Source organism: Aethalodelphis obliquidens, unplaced genomic scaffold (genome assembly GCF_003676395.1).
Source record: "Aethalodelphis obliquidens isolate GAN/ISIS:26980383/991018 unplaced genomic scaffold, ASM367639v1 scaffold2, whole genome shotgun sequence".
Taxonomy (NCBI): Eukaryota; Metazoa; Chordata; class Mammalia; order Artiodactyla; family Delphinidae; genus Aethalodelphis; species Aethalodelphis obliquidens.
Genome location: NW_020837946.1, coordinates 46,983,025 through 46,995,712, shown reverse-complemented (window position 1 = coordinate 46,995,712; position 12,688 = coordinate 46,983,025).

Here is a 12,688-nt window from a genome sequence, read left to right as displayed (position 1 = left end):
CACACACACACACACACACACACACACACACACACACACACACACACTCCACTAATGGATTTTGGCTTCATCACAAGGTCAGAGGAGATCTCCTGAGGAAATGACCCTAGAGTTAAAATCTGAAAGATGAGTATGGGTTAATTAGAAGAAAAAGATGGTTACATTCATTTGAAACCTCAGGAAGACCATAAGTAATGTGTATGGTGGGAGCAAGCTTGGGGAATACTTTGGAGTCAACAAAGACCTCTGTGTCTGCAGTAGGCAGTGAGAGGGAAAGCGCAGTGTGTGATGAGAATGGAAAACTGGGTTAGGAAGAGAATATGTAAGACTCTGTAGGCCTTTTTAAGGATTAACATCTAACAAAATGGAGTGTTTCAATTTAATATTTAGTTTATAGGATATCCTGATGAGACTGTTAGTAAGCTAGAAGAGAAGTTATCATCTCTAAGAAATACTTGGTGTCTTTCCTTTTAGGGGAAATAGTGAGGATATTTTTATACACAAGGGATAGTTGCGTTATACTGCATGATATAGTTGCTACTGTCTAAATGTGTATAGTTTAAATTTGGATGATGTGGACTTCGCTAGATAGTGTGTGGATACTCAGTAGAATAATATATAAGATCAAGTGTCATGTGAATGTAAAACATATTATATTTTTAAACAGATATTAATGGTATCATGAATATGTGATCGAAGATGTTCAGCATCGTGAAACAAGAAAACACTCCCATTTACCATTGCAACTAAAAGAATAAAATATCTAGGGATAAACCTACCTAAGGAGACAAAAGACCTGTATGCAGAAAATTATAAGACACTGATGAAAGAAATTAAAGATGATACAAATAGATTGAGAGATATACCATGTTCTTGGATTGGAAGAATCAACATTGTGAAAATGACTCTATTACCCAAATCAATCTATAGATTCAATGCAATCCCTATCAAACTACCACTGGCATTTTTCACAGAACTAGAACAAAAAATTTCACAATTTGTATGGAAACACAAAAGACCCTGTATAGCCAAAGCAATCTTGAGAACGAAAAAAGGAGCTGGAGGAATCAGGCTCCCTGACTTCAGACTATACTACAAAGCTACAGTAATCAAGACAGTATGGTACTGGTACAAAAACAGAAAGATAGATCAATGGAACAGGATAGAAAGCCCAGAGAAACCCATGCACATATGGACACCTTATCTTTGATAAAGGAGTCAGGAATGTACAGTGGAGAAAGGACAGCCTCTTCAATAAGTGGTGCTAAGAAAACTGGACAGGTACATGTAAAAGTATGAGATTAGATCACTCCCTGGAGTGACCATACACAAAAATAAGCTCAAAATGGATTAAAGACCTAAATGTAAGGCCAGCAACTATCAAACTCTTAGAGGAAAACATAGGCAGAACACTCTATGACATAAATCACAGCAAGATCCTTTCTGACCCACCTCCTAGAGTAATGGAAATAAAAACAAAAATAAATAAATGGGACCTAATGAAACTTCAAAGCTTTTGCACAGCAAAGGAAACTATAAACAAGACCAAAAGACAACCCTCAGAATGGGAGAAAATATTTGCAAATGAGGCAACTGACAAAAGATTAATCTCCAAAATTTACAAGCAGCTCATACAGCTCAATAACAAAAAAACAAACAATCCAATCCAAAAATGGGCAGAAGATCTAAACAGACATTTCTCCAAAGAAGATATACAGACTGCCAACAAACACATGAAAGAATGCTCAACATCATTAATCATTAGAGAAATGCAAATCAAAACTACAATGAGATATCATCTCACACCAGTTAGAATGGCCATCATCAAAAAATCTAGAAACAATAAATGTTGGAGAGGGTGTGGAGAAAAGGGAATACTCTTGCACTGCTGGTGGGAATGTGAATTTGTTCAGCCACTATGGAGAACAGTATGGAGGTTCCTTAAAAAACTACAAATAGAACTACCATATGACCCAGCAATCCCACTACAGGGCATATACCCTGAGAAAACCAAAATTCAAAAAGAGTCATGTACCACAATGTTCATTGCAGCTCTATTTACAATAGCTCGGAGATGGAAACAACCTAAGTGCCCATCATCAGATGAATGGATAAAGAAGATGTGGCACATATATACAATGGAATATTACTCAGCCATAAAAAGAAATGAAATTGAGCTATTTGTAATGAGGTGGATAGACCTAGAGTCTATCATACAGAGTGAAGTAAGTCAGAAAGAAAAAGACAAATACCGTATGCTAACACATATATATGGAATTTAAGGAAAAAAATGTCATGAAGAACCTAGGGGTAAGACAGGAATAAAGACGCAGACCTACTGGAGAACGGACTTGAGGATATGGGGAGGGGGAAGGGTGAACTGTGACAGGGCGAGAGAGAGTCATGGACATATACACACTAACAAACGTGGTAAGGTAGATAGCTAGTGGGAAGCAGCCGCATAGCACAGGGAGATCAGCTCGGTGCTTTGTGACCGTCTGGAGGGGTGGGATAGGGAGGGTGGGAGGGAGGGAGACGCAAGAGGGAAGAGTTGTGGGAACATATGTATATGTATAACTGATTCACTTTATTCATATATGTATATGTATAATAATTCACTTTATTATAAACTAACACACCATTGTAAAGCAATTATACCCCAATAAAGATGTTAAAAAAATAAAAAAATAAAGTTCTCAAACATGAAAAAAAAAAAAAAAAAGATGTTCAGCATCATTCTTGCCCTTCTAAAAAACATTCCTCATTACCACAAGGACTAGAACCCTAAAAATACATTTCTCAGAAGACTTTGCAGGCAATTTTCTGGTTTAAATTCTTCAAAGAGGAGCACTTTCAGAAAACATAGAAGATTGAAGAGAAATAAAAGTATTGTTCTCCTCCAGAAGCAGTGTACAAAACATGTCTTAGACCATGAGCAAGACTTTGAGTGCAAATAGCTTGATTTGGAATTGATCCAGAAGCAGGAGAAAAGAGTGCAGAAGTAAAATAAGAAAGGAAAGAAAGGCAATAAAAGGACATTGACATGTGGATTACAACTATAGCCAACTAGGGCTCAATCCTGCTGGAAACCCTCCACGGGACTAGGTAGAACATTTCAAAGTTGTCCCACTTAAGGCAAAATTGCCTTAATTGTCCCACTTAAGGCAAGGAAGCTGCTGTCCCTCAGGGTTGCTCCTGAGGCATTCACTTCCTGCCACCTATAGCCTGTCCCACATACAGTATGCCCCTACAGCCAGATAAAGCCCTCAGAGAGACACAACATCTAAATACACAGAAATTGATCCTACAAAGTTTCAAGGGATGTTCAAGATAAGCCAACGTCAACAATGAGGGCAGAGCTCTTAGGACTTGCTTCAGCATTGCAATCACAACTTCCCTGTGATTCCTGCATTTCTGGACTTCCTAACTACCAGAAACACTTTCTTCTGATCTTCCTTCTCTCCGCCTTCCAATAGTGTTGTGTCTAATTTTCTGTATCAAATACCTTCCACCTAAAATGATTTCTGTTTTCCTCACCACACTAGCTGAGAGGGACAATATAGGAATAAAGATGTGGAGATATTCAAGTAATAGTTAATAGGAAAATTTACCTTGGTCAATAATTGGATTGGGGGAGGAGGTGAAAGAGGGGAAATCTATAGCAAGCAAAGTAGAATATACATATGGAGCAGATGTGTTCAAGTTGGAGTGAGGGGCAAGGAGAGGAAGATAGTTCTTTTCCAGACATGTAGAGTTTGATGAGACTTTAGGATACGTACTATAATTCCTAATAAGAACTATATTTAGGAGGTAGTTTGATAGATGTATGAGTGTATTATACATTTCAGAGAAGTTGTTGGGACTGATGACATAGATTTAGTAGTCATATGAGTTCCAGAAATATTTGAAGCTGGATGAGATTTTCAGTGAAGACTATTTAGAGTAGGTACAAACATTGAAGGTGCTAATGGGGAGACCCTGGAAAGAAAATTGAGGAGCAGCCAATAAAGTGTAGAAGGAAAACTAGAAAAGAATGATGTCAAAGGAGCCAAGGAAGAAGAAAATTTCAAGACTGACCAAAGTATCAGACTGAACAGATTTGGCAAGAAAGATAAGGTCCTAAAGTGTCCTTTGAAATGGGTGATAATAAGATTATTGGTAATTGAAGCAAAAGCATTTTCAGTGGTATAACTGGGAGTAAGTATAACTGAAGCAAGTTGAAATTTAGAAATTTAGCTGTGAAAGTGAGAAAAGAGTAAGGGAGGTTGCTAGAGAAAAATATATATAAATGTAAATGTCTATATTATGAATTCCATAATAGATTCTTGTATTATTCATTTACCTATGTATACTCAGGTTCATAAAAACACTATGAATATAAATACAAATATTTTTATATTTATTCAATACTTCATCAGTTTTTTTAAGACTGTGTTATTCACACCGAAAAAGAATAATTTTCTCTTGATTTATTATTTTATCTGTGGCTAGTCATTTAAAATGTACAACTTTTCTTACATTTAAGCAATATTAAAAATTTGAACTCCTTTATATACGCTAATCATTTAGCTTCTATGCTCTTTTCATGCTGAAAGAGTTAAAGCTTTTAATACACTAGAGCTGCCTGCTAGAAGCTCAGAAATGCTTGTATTAATTGAGAATTTGTCAGTATGCTACCCCTGGATGCATGTGGATAGATCACACTGGTATTAGCAGAATCACAAAAATGCAATGCAGTAAGGCTTTACAGCTTTTTATTTTTAACACAATTCATGGCTCATGGCATATGCTACCTCTTAAAATATGAATTTAGAAAATCCTGTGCTGGGCACAGTGGAAGTAGTATTTTTTTCCTGTATTAGAATTTACATAGAGGTACAATCTAAAAGAATTCCATGGGTCTACATTCAATCAGTAGTGCCATAGCCTATGCTAAAAACCAGAGATATGGGCATCAGGAAGACTTGCCTCGGAGTAATTTTTTTCAAACCACAGCTTGAGACCAATTAGAGATTTGTTAAATGAATATATTGAGTTGTACCAATGTTTTTAAAAAATGGAATTGAAAATAGCAGAGTACAGTTCCCATAGTAAATATAAATATTGTTTTGTGCAATTTAATTTCAGTTTTATGCATAACTCACATAAAATGTATTTCTTACTATGGTTGACAGCAAAAAGATTTGAAAGTTACTCTTCTAGAATATCTCACAGTCCAGGGAGGTGGTTGGGTCAGAGGAGAATGTTTGGTGATAGACATGTAAAGAGAAAATTTCAAGGTAATAATATAAATTCTATAATAAAATTATATTTAGGGTTGTATGGAAACTGGAGAAAAGGCATTTATTTAAGCCAGCCTATGAAGAAACAGGAGTCTTTAAAAAGGAAATAAATGTAAGTATCTATCAGTTATACTATTTAACAACATGAGCTTATTTGTTATATAAAATTCTAAATATGTAAAAAATTTTTGAAGTACTGCTCTTAGAAATGTTTTTACAATATGCACATATTTTACATACTACTTAAATATTAAGGCTTCACAAGCTACACTAACATGCCCTTTAATCAAATTAAGAAAAAAAGTTATATGGTAACTTTTATCCACATATTTTTTGTTTTAGAGTTCATTTTTCAATTTACAGTTACAAAATATGTCTTAAAACAAGATTATATTATTCACATTCAGATACTTTTTCAAATTGACTTTCTTACTATTTAAAATAGGTAGCTCGGGCCTTCCCTGGTGGTGCAGTGGCTAAGAATCCACCTGCCAATGCAGGGGACATGGGTTTGAGCCCTGGTCCAGGAAGATCCCACATGCGGCGGAGCAACTAAGCCCATGCGCCACTACTACTGAGCCTGTGCTCTAGAGCCCGCGAGCCACAACTACCGAAGCCCACGTGCCTAGAGCCCATGCTCCACAGCAGGAGAAGCCACCGCAGTGAGAAGCCCGCGCACCACAATGAAGAGTAACCCTTGCTTGCCACAACTAGAGAAAGCCCACAAAGAGCAACGAAGACCCAATGCAGCCAAAGAATAAACAAATAAAATAAATAAGTTAAAAATAAAATAAAATAGGTAGCTCCATATTAAAGAAAAAGAGACACAGGTCCAAAATGCAATATACATATTTTAAACATTTATATTAGACTTTAGAATATTATCACCAAACAGATGGACACACTCACCTTGATTCTAACTTTGATTTTTATACTATTCTACAGGGCTTCTAGGGATTTACATGGTGATGATCCCCAAGTCTATATTCAGCTCCAGACCTGTATTTCCCAGTATTGAACATCTCCTTCTGAATTTCCCACAACTATCTGAAATTCAACATTTTCAAAATAAATTTATTATTTTATTCCAAATATAGGGGTTCTCTTTTATGTACCCTACCTGGTTATTGGCATCACCATCTGACTAATAACTTAATCCAAGAATCTACTGGTTATCTTAGACTCTTTCCTCTCCATTATACATCATATCCAATTAGTTAATAAAACCAGTGGATTTTCCAAACTGAATTCATCCCTCCCTCTTCACCTTCCACTGCTTTAGTTTAACTCATTTCTTATAAAAGTTTATTAGTTTCCCTACCTCCCTTCTTGGCCTCCTCTAGTCCAACCTCTTCTCTGCAGTCAGAGTGATGTTTCTATAAAAGAAACCAAATGATGTTTTTCCTCTACTTAATATTCTTCAATAGCTCCTTATTTCTTATAAAATAAGATCCTTAGTATGCAAGGGCTTTCTACTAGCTTGCCCTCAAAGGCAGTAATCCTATCTTTCCATCATTATTCCTCCAGCCCAGCAACTTGTTAACATGCTTAATGTCAGATGTTCGTTACTAGTTGGTACCCACTCTCCTACCACAATTCCCATCACCCTTTCTCCTTTACATGCACATTATTTTCCAGCAATACTAAGCCACTTGTAGGTGCCTGAGGACACAATTCTATATCAAGATGATGTGACTTTTCATAGCCTAGTCCTTTTTCCTGCAATTACAATTTTCCTTTTACCATTTACATTTCAAGACTCAATATAAAGGTTCCCACATACTTTATGACTATCTTTTTTTCTGAACTTTTTGAAAATTTTTCTAAAATTCTCAAGTAATCAAGGCAAAGTTAATTATTGCCTCTTCTGTATTCCCATGGTCACTTATAGTTCCATTATAATACTTATCATACAAGTATTTTGTTAATATAGTATATTAATTATATTATTATAATATTTATAATATTGCCATAATTACGTTTTTATCCCCACCACTAGGTATTGAACCTTCAATGTTTGTGGCTCTATTCATCCTTGTATTCTGAGCATGTAGCATAGTCTGACACCTAAGAAGTGAATTTAATAAAGGTATGTTGAGTAAATAAAACAACATAAGACAAAAACAAATATCATTAAGTGGTTGTTATCTTAAATACTTGCTTTCCTCTGAAAAGACTCCATGAAAAGAATGTGTGATCATTAAGCTATATTCAGATTAAACTTGAAGATGATTATTGTTGTCATATGTTTATACACAATCAAAACCTTGCAGTTATCATGTTACTTCTGTTTTTTCAGTATTGGAGAGACTAGTTTCAATGCTTTCAGGATTCTTTTGTATACCTCACTATGCACTTTGCATCATGGAATATCTTTCTCAACATGGAAAAGCAAGTGGCAGGGGCAGAAGAAAGACTAATTTGGCTTGAATTCATTTTGGCACAAATATGTTTTCTCTTCATGATTTGATTAACACTTCCTTCAACATTTTTCTCAGAATTCATTTATCAGATTGTAATTTCTAGTATTCACTTTTTCCCTTCCTGGAAATCAAATTTCTCTGTCTATAGTTGTTTATCTTAAAAATCAAAGTTGATTATACCTAGGCTTTTTTTATTTCTCAAGTTTTTCAACATTCCTACAAAGTTTCTGATGGTTCTTTGATCACATACATTAATGGTACTATTTATGTATTTGTAAAAAATGTAATTCACCCAACCCAAAGAGATGAATTCATTGAAGTGATGATACTTTTAATTTTTTCTCACCTGATATTGGACTTCAATTATTCTTAATTATGATTGTGTCATATTTTGAAGCCCATTCCCTCTTAATAGGTAAAATAGGAGTAAAATACACATTGAGTAGTTGGGCTTTTTCCTAACATTTGTTAACACTACACTAACTGCTTGAAACAGCAAACCTGTCTCTACTTCATTCTCCCGTTCTTTCTTCCTGTCTCAAAATAGGTTTTAATTCCATTTTTTAATTATTTGTAGCATATTTCAAAAAGTTAACTCATGAACTTTAGTTATCCAATTTACCACCACTGTTATAGGCCCATACCATTATTTTTGTATTTATTTTCTTCCCATCTTCTGTAAATGGTCTTTAAACTCTCTGTTCAGCATCTTGTTCACATTGGTTTCTTCCACTGCAGCTCCCTATTCATTATCAATAGAGTACATGGTACATTCTGCATTTAATTTCATGCTTCCCCAACCATCTAGAACCATATTTCCACTTAAGTCTCCAAGCATGGTCTTATGCCTATCTTTTTTTCTGAAGTTTTTGAAATTTTCTTTCCTAGAATCCACTATATATACTTGACTATGTTCAGTGTCACACAGAGTTTTCTCTCAAGCTGCACATCAGTTCCACATCATCAATCAATACTTTCTTATTTGGAGCCTGCGTTGCCACAGAGCTGGAACTCCCGGCTTGGGGTCTCTTCCCTCTGCCATCACAGAACTGCCCCGGAGCCCGAGGGGAGGTCGGCCTCACCAAGGCTGGCGGTTCTGGAGGAGCCCCGGTGGCCGAAGCTGCAACAGTCTTGGGGACGGCAGGCCAGGAGTTGCTGGGCTGCCACCTGCTAAAGAAGAGGATGTGTCACCCATACCTGCTGCTGGAATTTCTCCCTGGGCAGAGCCAGGAGTCAGTGCTGTGCCTCTGAGGTGGGAGAGTCAACTTCAGGGCACTGGTCCACAACAGACCTCTCAGCTCCACATAATATCAAACGGCAAAAATCTCCCAGAGATCTCCATCTCAACACCAGCACCCAGATTCACAAACGACCAGCAAGCTACAGTGCTGGACACCCTATGCCAAACAACTAGCAAGACAGGAACACAACCCCATCCATTAGAAGAGAGGCTGCCTAAAATCATAATAAGGCCACAGACACCCCAAAACACACCACCAGATGTGGACCTGCCCACCAGAAACACAAGATCCAGCCTCATCCACCAGAACCCAGGAACTAGTCCCCTCCACCAGGAAGCCTACACAACCCACTGAACCAACCTTAGCCACTGGGGACAGACACCGAAAACAACGGGAACTATGAACCTGCAGCCTGCAAAAAGGAGACCCCAAACACAGTAAGATAAGCAATATGAGAAGACAGATAAACACACAGCAGATGAAGGAGCAAGATAAAAACCCACCAGACCTAACAAATGAAGAGGAAATAGGCAGTCTACCTGAAAAAGAATTCAGAATAATGATAGTAAAGATGATCCAAAATCTTGGAAATAGAATAGAGAAAATGCAAGAAACTTTTAACAAGGACCTAGAAGAACTAAAGATGAAACAAGCAATGATGAACAACACAATAAATGAAATTAAAAATACTCTAGATGGGATCAATAGCAGAATAACTGAGGGAGAAGAACGGATAAGTGAGCTGGAAGATAAAATAGTGGAAATAACTACTGCAGAGCAGAATAAAGAAAAAAGAATGAAAAGAATCAAGGACAGTCTCAGAGACCTCTGGGAAAACATTAAACGCACCAACATTCGAATTATAGGGGTTCCAGAAGAAGAAGATAAAAAGAAAGGGGCTGAGAAAATATTTGAAGAGATTATGGTTGAAAACTTCCCTAATATGGGAAAGGAAATAGTTAATCAAGTCCAGGAAGCATAGAGAGTCCTATACAGGATAAATCCACGGAGAAACACGCCAAGACACATATTAATCAAACTATCAAAAATTAAATACAAAGAAAACATATTAAAAGCAGCAAGGGAAAAAAAAGAAATAACACACAAGGGAATCCCCATAAGGTTAACAACTGATCTTTCAGCAGAAACTTGACAAGCCAGAAGGGACTGGCAGGACATATTTAAAGTGATGAAGGAGAAAAACCTACAACCAAGATTACTCTACCCAGCAAGGATCTCATTCACATTTGATGGAGAAATTAAAACTTTTACAGACAAGCAGAAGCTGAGAGAGTTCAGCACCACCAAACCAGCTTTACAACAAATGCTAAAGGAACTTCTCTAGGCAAGAAACACAAGAGAAGGAAAAGACCTACAATAACAAACCCAAAACAATTAAGAAAATGGGAATAGGAACATACATATCGATAACTACCTTAAATATAGATAGACTAAATGCTCCCACCAAAAGACACAGACTGGCTGAATGGATACAAAAACAAGACCCATATATATGCTGTCTACAAGAGACCCACTTCAGACCTAGAGACACATACAGACTGACAGTGAGGGGATGGAAAAAGATATTCCATGCAAATGGAAACCAAAAGAAAGCTGGAGTAGAAATTCTCATATCAGAAAAAATCAACTTTAAAATAAAGACTATTACAAGAGACAAAGAAAGACACTACATAATGATCAAGGGATCAATCCAAGAAGAAGAAATAACAATTGTAAATATTTAGGCACCCAACATAGGAGCATCTCAATACATAAGGCAAATACTAACAGCCATAAAAGGGGAAACCGACAATAACACAATCATAGTAGGGGACTTTAAAACCCCATTTTCACCAATAGACAGATCATCCAAAATGAAAATAAATAAACACAAGCTTAAATGATACATTAAACAAGATGGACTTAAGGGATATTTATAGGACAGTCAATCCAAAAACAACAGAATACACCTTCTTCTCAAGTGCTCATGGAACATTCTCCAGGATAGATCATATCGTGGGTCACAAATCAAGCCTTGGTAAATTTAAGAAAATTGAAATTGTATCAAGTATCTTTTCCGACCACAACACTATGAGACTAGATATCAATTACAGGAAAAGATCTGTAAAAAATACAAACACATGGAGGCTAAACAATACACTACTTAATAACAAAGTGATCACTGAAGAAATCCAAAGGGAAATCAAAAAATACCTAGAAACAAATGACAATGGAGACACAATGACCCAAAACCTATGAGATGCAGCAAAAGCAGTCCTAAAAGGGAATTTTATAGCAATACAATCCTACCTTAAGAAACAGCAAACATCTCGAATAAACAACCTAACCATGCACCTAAAGCAATTAGAGAAAGAAGAACAAGAAAACCCCAAAGTTAGCAGAAGGAAAGAAATCATAAAGATCAGATCAGAAATAAATGAAAAAGAAATGAAGGAAATGATAGGAAAGATCAATAAAACTAAAAGCTGGATCTTTCAGAAGATAAACAAAATTGATAAACCATTAGCCAGACTCATCAAGAAAAAAAAGGGGAAGACGCAAATCAATAGAATTAAAAATGAAAAAGGAGAAGTAACAACTGACACTGCAGAAATACAAAAGATCATGAGACATTACTACAAGGAACTCTATGCCAATAAAATGGACAACCTGGAAGAAATGGACAAATTCTTAGAAAAGCACAACCTGCCAAGACTGAATCAGGAAGAAATAGAAAATATGAACAGACCAATCACAAGCACTGAAATGAAACTGTGATTTAAAATCTTCCAACAAACAAAAGACCAGGACCACATGGCTTCACAGGCGAATTCTATCAAACATTTAGAGAAGAGCTAACACCTATCCTTCTCAAACTTTTCCAAAATATAACAGAGGGAGGAACACTCCCAAACTCACTCTACGAGACCACCATCACCCTGATACCAAAACCAGACACAGATGTCACAAAGAAAGAAAACTATAGGTCAATATCACTGATGAACATAGATGCAAAAATCTTCAACAAAATACTAGCAAACAGAATCCAACAGCACATTAAAAGTATCATACACCATGATCAAGTGGAGTTTATTCCAGGAATGCAGGGATTCTTCAATATACGCAAATCAATCGTGATACACCATATTAACAAATTGAAGAAGAAAAACCATATGATCATCTCAGTAGATGCAGAGAAAGCTTTCAGCAAAATTCAACATGCATGTATGATAAAAACCCTGCAGAAAGTAGGCATAGAGGGAACTTTCCTCAACATAATAAAGACCATATATGACAACCCCACAGCCAACATCGTCCTCAGTGGTGAAAAACTGAAAGCATTTCCACTATGATCAGGAACAAGACAAGGTTGCCCACTCTCACCACTCTTATTCAACATAGTTTTGGAAGTTTTAGCCACAGCAATCAGAGAAGAAAAGGAAATAAAAGGAATCCAAATCGGAAAAGAAGAAGTAAAGCTGTCACTGTTTGCAGTTGACATGATACTATACATAGAGAATCCTAACGATGCTACCATAAAATTACTAGAGCTAATCAATGAATTTGGTTAAGTAGCAGGATACAAAATTAATGCACAGAAATCTCTTGCATTCCTATACACTAATGATGAAAAATCTGAAAGTGAAGTCAAGAAAACACTGCCATTTACCATTGCAACAAAAAGAATACAATATCTAGGAATAACCTACCTAAGGAGACAAAAGACCTGTATGCAGAAAAT